The 7,970-nt window shown below is 39.2% G+C and overlaps 1 long non-coding RNA gene across 2 annotated transcripts; it reads right to left on the minus strand.

Moving 5' to 3' along the window:
* Positions 1 to 566: 566 nt before the first annotated feature.
* On the minus strand, positions 567 to 7,351 carry LOC116922963. 2 transcript variants are annotated; one of them, XR_006646367.1, is made up of 4 exons: positions 6,160 to 6,302; positions 3,257 to 6,065; positions 2,855 to 3,151; positions 567 to 1,069 (listed from the first exon to the last, which is right to left on the minus strand). It is a non-coding gene; the product is annotated as an uncharacterized LOC116922963 (long non-coding RNA). The 2 variants fall into 2 exon arrangements; XR_006646368.1 differs by lacking the exon at positions 567 to 1,069 and adding an exon at positions 7,072 to 7,351 and having other exon boundaries at positions 1,076 to 3,151; positions 6,160 to 6,455.
* Positions 7,352 to 7,970: the final 619 nt, after the last annotated feature.

The raw sequence follows: 7,970 nt of genomic DNA on the forward strand, positions 1-7,970 counted from the left end.
CCGGGATTGTGTGTGCTTACGCTCATGCTTGTGTTCACTTATAGGTACCCTAAACTCTTAAACCTTTGGCGTCTGTCTATATGCGCTGCATTATAAATTCCTTTTTTTTATGATCATTTTATACGACTCTTCTCCCATCCAGCGATGATGGATTGCAGAGCAACTTCGCGACGGTGTTGCAGATATGTGATGTATAAAAAGCGGAGAGAACGACAGAAAAGACGAAAGAAATAAAAGCAGTTTTTTTGGGGGGGATAGGAATGATGACCGACGGGTCTCCCTATTATCGTTGGCGGCGTAAATGTGTATTGCTATGTGAATATAATAACTAGAAAGAAGAAAAAAAGAGAGAGAGACTCGACTCCACCTTTGCCTCCGTAGCCAAATGACTCGACACGTAAATCCACTCTAGATTATTACATTAGCCTTGCGCATCACGAATGTTTGCCCGCTCTCCTTTTTCAGTGATGGGCTCCCGCGAAGAAGTCTTTCTTCTTTAAGTACACACACACACACACACACACAAAATAGCCCATCAGTCAGAAAAGAAAAGAAAATATGAAAACTTCTGCGGCATTTTTATTTATTCATATACTTTTTGGCTAAGAGATATAATAGCAGTTGGAAACCCAACACACACAAAAAAAACTGGATTTATTATGAATAATAATATTTAAATAAAAAAGGGAATAGAAGAAATGAACTCGAAAGAAATCCTGTAATTAGAAATGCAGCAGCTTTTGTAATAAAATAAAACAAAATGTTCACAATGGCAACTGTCAAAGGCAATTTTTTTGTTTTTCGTACATCATTTACACTTTGAACTGGTGGGCGAAGAAAATTTACTACGGTGATGGTCATGTGCTTATATATTTTTTTTTTTTTTTTCATATTCATTTTCCAATCAAAAAGACTTGATTCCGGTGAAACATCTATCAAAAAGCCCAAGGAGGTTCACTCGTTTTTCTCCTTTGGTGGTTCATTCTCTGCATTGCCAACAAGCCTTTCGGTAAATTAGCGGCTTTTCCAGCATTCGCCAATTCGGAAAAAGCCAAAACGAACACCACATCTACAAGCAAGAATGTCGTATAGGAAAAAGAAAGGAAAAATAAAAAAAGAATCAAAATACTGGAAGATTTCATTTGAATAAATTGTGGTTTCTCCCCGCTGTTTGAACACGGTAAGTACAGCACGACACAAGAGACAACGACCGTATATACCTGCCATATTTTACTGTGTACATGTTTATAGCTATTATTATATACGCACTCACATATATAACGTATATATACAGAAAATGTCAATTCGAGTCGGATTTATGGATGCACGATTCTTTGCGACAGCGTCGCGTCCCTTCAACCGAGAACGTATATTACCTGTCTTCTAGCGCGCACTTTACACGCACGTCGCCAAAAAGCGAATATAGAAAGACGAAACTTTATTGGTCACGTTAAACCCAATCCATCTGGGCAATTCGATCCCTACGTGACCTTTCTTAAATTTTTGTTTTGTTCCGCTTCGAATTTGAAAAACGTTTGTGTTTCTGCCTTTCGTTCATTCAATGAGAAACGAGGAAAGTATAAACAACGTAGAACAAATCGGAATTGCGTGTGAAAGGGGGGGGGGAAAGCGGATCATCAGATGATGGATTGTTGAAATCAAATGCCCAGCTGATTCATCACCATTGATAGGTTTCGCTCTTTTCCTGCTTTTGGAGTCCCTTCCTCCGTGTAATGTATTTTCTTCTTGCGTCTGCAGAGCATCGAGAAATGCATCAACGATTCCCTTTTTTCCAACAGTGGGGGGTCGAGCGCATGAATAAAATGATATTTTTAATTTTTCCTCCGAAATGGATGGAAGAAGACCTCAATAATAATGTGCGGGAGTTTCAAAAACTGAATCGCCCAACCGTCTTATTGTGTCTTTCTCTTTTCTTTCTTTTATTTATTACTTTTTCAGTTTGTCTTTAACGCGGTCGTATAACAACTGGGGATTTGCTTATACAAACGTAATCGATATTTATATTATTGAGCTGCACGTATATTTTGTTAGGAGACTCTCTTTATCCCAACACGGAATATTAAAAATTATATTATATCGTTTCAGAGATGATAGGGGGCGAATGACAATGGCTCCGACCGGGGGATATCGTCTCTTATTCTTTGTTTGTTTTTTGCCCTTTTCTTGTCTTTTATTGAGAGGTATCATAAAAAATCGGGCAAGGAAGAATGAAAGAATAAACAAGAACTTATGCGAACCCCCCGCTTGTGCTATTTCCCACAAAAATGTGTTGGTTTCGAGGCTGCGAAAAACGCACGCCTTTTTCTTCGTGTTTCATGTCGTTCTTCTTTCAACTTCTTTTAAAAACACTCAAAATCGACTTGCATCTCTCTGTTTCTTTTTCATTCTTTTTATTTGATTTCCTGCGGCTTTTTGCCGACTCTTTGATGATGGACTGCAAACACACACACAAACAGCAAAAGCGGGGGAAAAGGTGTATACCTCCTCTAAAACGATGATGACTATGCGTCCGTCTGAAAAGAAAATGCCATAGACGTCCATATGACCCGAACCAGACGGACGCAAAAAGAAGGAAAAATAAACCAAACAACAAAATATTATATACTTTGGAAATATTTTTGCCGAGGTCACACGCAGAGTCGATATGTCTGTTCATATAAAAAAAGGGAATAATAAAAAAATGTGTGGAGAGTTGCGGTTAAAAGCAACTCACAACGTCAATAACGAATAAAAAAGGGAATAGAAGGATATGGACACGGAAAGACGACGAATAAAAGGCAAGAAATAAAATTCGGTATCGGACGGGACGAGGAAAAATGAAAGAATCTTTTACCGACTCGACCACATAGGATGACTGCCAGCACGAAGCGACGTGAGGGAAATCGTTCGGAACTCACGGGGCAGGGCCTCAGTTGTCCATGTGAATGTCTAATGGAGTTTGACGCGTGCGCATCCGTGAGACACACACGTTGACTATGGCCTTTCCACAACAAAATAAACGAGGGATAAAGAGGAGATCTCCTTTTTTTCCCCATTTTTTATTGTTGGCTTTTTCCATAAATTGGCCACAATCTTCGTGTGCGCGAATGGTAAACAACATCCCGCGGCCACACCTTCTCCAACTGCGCTCCTATGACAGCGAACCGTTCACAATTAGTTGGAAATTAAACTTGTCTATAGAAGAAAAAAACGTTATCAGTGTCTGACGATGGGCCAATGTTTGCCATATACTTACCTGATGGAGACGTATATCTATGAAACTTGTTGTCCAACTTGATTTTAGACCGGGAATCACGCACGTCCGGATGTGTAGGACTTGGAAATTATAATTGGCTGTTAACGCATAGTTTTCGATGATAGCGCTCTTCGTTTGGGATGTTAAGTTTCATGGCCATGTATATAACAACAGGTTACCGTACATTCAATCCCGACGTGCATTCTCTGATACCATAGGAATTTAATCAAGTATAACTGTCGGTGTATTGCGCTAATACCAAGAACGGGATCTTGTATACGTATTCAAGAAAAGAAAGAAAAACTTAAGCAATAAACAAAGATGGAGGTGAGTTCTTGATCTCCTCCGATACATACGAAGAAATTCAAAATGTTTTTATTGCTAAATGCCTGTCAGTTTTCGATTGCCGTACAGAGCATTTCTTTTGATGGAAATGTGAACCGTTTTAAAAGAGTTATATGGGACATATTTCCGATAATGTTTTCCTCTTGTTTCAATCCATCTATTCCTGATGAAACATTCTGTATACGTAAGATGGTAACCCCTCACTGGCTATACTCGCCCTCTCAACAGGCACGTGAAAACAAAACTTGTGCAACAAAGAAGAAGAACAGGCAGAAGAATGTCTGCGACAGACATATTTCAATTTCCTAGTCGATCTTTTTAAACTGATAAGGAATTATTTCTTTTCTTTTTTTTTTTTTTAAGAACAACTTGAGAGATGAGAGTCGACCAACAAGAGCTAAAAGAAGAAAGACGATAATAAGGGCCGGGCCCAAAAGCAAAAAAAAAAATAAAAAATAAAAAAAAGAGAAGGATGTCATCCGTCGACCAACTGGAGAAGGAAACTTGTTTGTCAATTTGAGGTAACCGAAATGGAGAAGGAGGTATTATTCTTTCTTTTCTTTTTTTTTTGTCTTTGGGTATCTTGTCTGTGTGTGTGGTTGCTAGTGACGGAGGTGATCCTCCTTTTTTTTTTTTAAGAAGAAGATTGCCTATACATTTATAAACCCCCCTCTGCTCTGTTGTGTATATATTTTTTTCTTTCTCCTTTTTATTTTTTATGAGCCCGCCCAGCTCGATGTGACGCTGTCGCAGCACCTTACGTAGTGGATCAATCTCTTGTGAGCCAAGAGGTCGAACACATTGGAGAGTGGGACCCACTTGTCTCTCTCTCTTCTACATATCCAACCAGCGTATTGTGTGTGTCTCTATGTTGTTATTATTTTTCACTAGAAAGAAGAGGGTAGGGGACGCATCCATCTTTCACAGAATCACACACACACAGACTATATGTCAATTTCCTTGCGACATAGGAGACGCTGAAGAAAATGTCCAGGTGAACATAAACGGATTGAGAGAGCCAAGAAGAAGAAGAAGAAGAGAGACACATCGGCCAAAGATGTTTTTACGATCCATCAAGTCGTCGTCGTCGTTTCTTCGTAGTAGGTCTGTGGTAGATGGCCAACTCGCTTCATGGTGTCGGTTAGATTTCAATAGATCCACTTCCCTCTTCTTTTTTCTTTCTCTATGCCTTTTTGAGTTGAACTTAAAATTGTGGATTGGTATTTGATGAAATCTAACCTCCTATAAAATATATAATTAAACGCTGATTCCGAATAAAATATGAGTTTCCCCGCCCATCGATCGTTTTTCAATGAAACCGGAATCCGAGTGGTTTCAGCTCAACCCCTTTGAATTTGAAGGAGATTCCGTGGTTCTGTCCATCCTGTGTGACGCCTCAAAGAGACTTGATGTTCAACGACGACTTTATAAAAGCCAAACACGATCAATTGCGCCTGAATTGAACCGCATTTCACCGGAAATTGCAGTTGTTCCTCATTGTTTTATTGCGCTGCAAATGCCACATTCATCCCGGTATTAAAGCGTACCACCTTCTTTTCTGAATATAAAGATCGTTGTCCTGATCCCCCACTCGAGAAATGAGAATAAGAAAAAAATTAATGAAAAACAAAAAACAAAAAATGGAATTCCAAAATGAATGGGTGGTCTCATTTCCTCTTTCTCTTTTGAAACTCTGTTCATTGTTAGATACTCTCCTTTTTCTCGTTTTGTTACGTATACATATACGTCGTTCGATTAAACGAGAAGCGGGAATGAGTAAGAGGAACACAACGACACGGCAAACAACAACAACCGAAAACCGATGGAAATGATTATGTTTCTCTTTCTGACTGTGTACAGCAAAAGGAAAGAAGAAAGAAAGAAAGAAAAAAAAGGCCGAAAATGAACTGGCGTTTGGTCGGCTGCATAACTGTCCAACTCCTTTGAGCTATGCCGCTTTAATTCTTTCCTCTTTCCTTCATATTATCTCATCTTCCGCCGTTTTCTGCCGTTGTTATCTCGTCTGTCTTTTTTGTCTTTTGTGTTTTCCTTTCTGATACAATTGCATCGTTTTCACCGTGAACAACGAAACTCTTTTCTGTTTGAAAGGATCGAAACCTAGTGAACGCCAATTACACACGGAAAAGGGGATAGAACAGTGAAAGCTTCCGCACTTTTGCATTCGTCGGCAACTTGTTTCTTATTCTAATGATATTCCATAGTTTAATAGGCCTCGACCCGTATCGACTTATTCATAAGCGATAAAAAAAACAACAACAACAACAATTGACCAAACAACAAAACGACTGGCCACGTTAAACGCTAGTTCCGCGCTGCACAGCACAACAGAAACAGTCGAAATGACGAACAAAGCCGAGCTCAACTGACAGGAAGCGAATATCATAGGGTCTCTCTATCTTCCACCCTGTGTGTTATATACATCCCAGGTGATTCCAGCAGGCTCCTGCAGGTGATAGAGGACGAGTAAAGAACAAGAAATGAAACGATAAGAGAAGAAAACAAACAAAACAAAACAAAACAAACAGATAGACCATCACCTGTGCTATACATAAACAAGGAGATGCTGCCTTTTGTGCTGCGTGATGCAAATGATACATACAATACGGGTGCGTATATGTATGTACACCATGAATCGTTTTTTTTTCTTTTTCCGGCAATGTCCGCCTCACACGCTCCCCTAAATCCTTTTTGGTGTTTGGTTTTGTTTCCGCCTTGTGTCGCCTGTTAAAAATGATTGTCGCACAATTTACGGCTTTTTTTTTTTCGATTCTCTTGTTGTTTTCTCTTGTTGTTTTTGCTGACTTTGGTTGTCGAAGCAAAACTGTTGTCTTCTCTTTAAAAAAAAAAAGAAATAAATAAATAATAAATAAAAATAGCCGCCCGCTTGTCGTGGCTGTCCGGCGACAACACAAGCCCATCTTCCGAAAACCTCCTTATTTATTCATTTTTATTATTTTCCTTTTGCTGTATTGTGTGTGTCGCGATTTATGATCTCGGCGGCAGTAAATTATCATCAGGACTTTGTGTACACGTGTGCGTCTTTTCCTTCCTTTATGGAACGTGAAGAGGCAAGAAGGTGTGCGCGTCTATTGATTATTGTCACCCGTGGGGATGAACGTTTTCTCTTTGGCCGCGAAATAAATAAATATTTTTTTAAAAAGAGCTACGCACACGCAGCTGTAATAAAACATTCCGCCATTTCCGCCTTCTTCGTCCTCTATGTTTTTATACTTCTTTTTTTTTTTTTACTGATTATAGCCGATTTTGGAAAATCATCTTCTCGTTTGGTTCCTTTTTTAAAATGTTATTATTATTATCAATTCACCTCTCTTTCCCTCACTGTCCGCATTTAGATATTTTTTATCTTGTGTCTTGGTCACCAAAAAGAAACTTAAAAAAATAAAACAAAAAACAAAACAAAAAGAGAAAAACTATTTCCATCACGTCACCTTGACCTCGAGCGGAGTGGTGCGGAAATATCGTGAGGCTTGACCGCACGGCGTCGCGGCAAACATCCATTACGACAGTAAACACGAAATAGCCGTTATTACCAAAAGTTGGTCCATCAGACACACAACGCATATACGTAGAGAGAGGCATTTTTTTTCCCTATATAGTACACACGTAACCTACAGAGCGGTTCAACGTGTTGTCTCGGGACCCCCACATTCGTTTCGCTCTCGTCCACTCTTTTTCCTGTTTGACTTTGGAGACTTGAGCGTTGAGTTAGGCTACCTATTTTTGTGTGTGTGTGTGTGTGTCTTGTTTTTATTTGACTGCGCACATTCTCTGGGTCCATTCGGCCCCGTCCAAAAATACCTTCACGTCAAGCGCTACAGCCATTGATTAACGACGCAGTAAAAAAAAGGGGACAGAAAAATAACATTCACTCAGTCTGCGCAGGAATGGCGAAAGGCAACACACACAAAACAAGAGGAAATTTAACAGATATATATATATTTTTTTTCGGGGACAATTATGCCTACTATTCAGAGGGTCTTTCAAGAAGAAAATCAGGGGGGAAACTGGGTAATAAAAAATGTAATATAAGGAAACTAATCGCGTTTTAAAAGATGTCCATGTCTTTTTTTATTTGCTTAGATCCACGCTGAAGGGTCACTGGTCTCTTTATATTCTCACATGATTCTCTCAATCAGCCCGACTGTTGAAAACTTGTTGAGGGCTGAGTGTTAGCTACCTCCCGAACTCGTCACGGTTTTTTTTTTTTTTGATTTATTTTTATTTTAAGGTAGTGCCTAAAAAAATGTTTTTTTTTTTTTAAGAAAAAGTAATTTAATGGACATCCCATTTGTGACGGACAGAATTTCCCTGCAGTCTCCCGATAAGA

The sequence above is a fragment of the Daphnia magna genome, linkage group LG1 (genome assembly GCF_020631705.1).
Source record: "Daphnia magna isolate NIES linkage group LG1, ASM2063170v1.1, whole genome shotgun sequence".
NCBI classification, from domain to species: Eukaryota; Metazoa; Arthropoda; class Branchiopoda; order Diplostraca; family Daphniidae; genus Daphnia; species Daphnia magna.